Genomic DNA, 474 nt, shown 5'->3' on the forward strand with positions numbered 1-474 from the left:
TTAAATTTGTAATATCTAAGCCCATATTCATAACAGTTCAACCCCTTCGGACGCAGGTTCTGTGTAGGCTTCGAACGATTTCCATTCATGAAGTTACAATCGCGTGAATGACTCCGCCCTTCCTGTGTACGTCTACCCAATCAAAGGTTATGACTCTCTTCGTTTCCCTTCTGCGTTTATGGGGGGTGGAGAGGAACATGAAAAAAAGGAGTAAAGATGAATTAATTGTGTGAAAAAAAAAAGTTTTTGCCGTTGGAAACCCTGTAGGCCTAAAGATGGGGAGGAGGGTGGATGTTTAAAGGGGGTTGAGGGGGGGGAGGTAAGCTACAAGTCTTTCTCTTTTTACACAAGTCTATCACATGGTGCTTATTTAATCAATGTTATTATATTTAAGGAAAATATAAAGGGTAAAAAATATTCACCAAGAAAAAACATTCAAAACATGCGTTGAAAAAAATCATGCAATAAAAACTG

General features: G+C 38.4%; 1 protein-coding gene across 1 annotated transcript in view; it reads right to left on the reverse strand.

The window, feature by feature from the left end:
• LOC119588152 (Down syndrome cell adhesion molecule-like protein Dscam2) overlaps nt 1-474 on the reverse strand; it is a 21,631-nt gene that overhangs the window by 19,623 nt on the left and 1,534 nt on the right. The gene's annotated exons all lie outside the window — the stretch shown is intronic.

This window comes from Penaeus monodon, chromosome 23, assembly GCF_015228065.2.
Source record: "Penaeus monodon isolate SGIC_2016 chromosome 23, NSTDA_Pmon_1, whole genome shotgun sequence".
NCBI lineage: Eukaryota > Metazoa > Arthropoda > Malacostraca > Decapoda > Penaeidae > Penaeus > Penaeus monodon.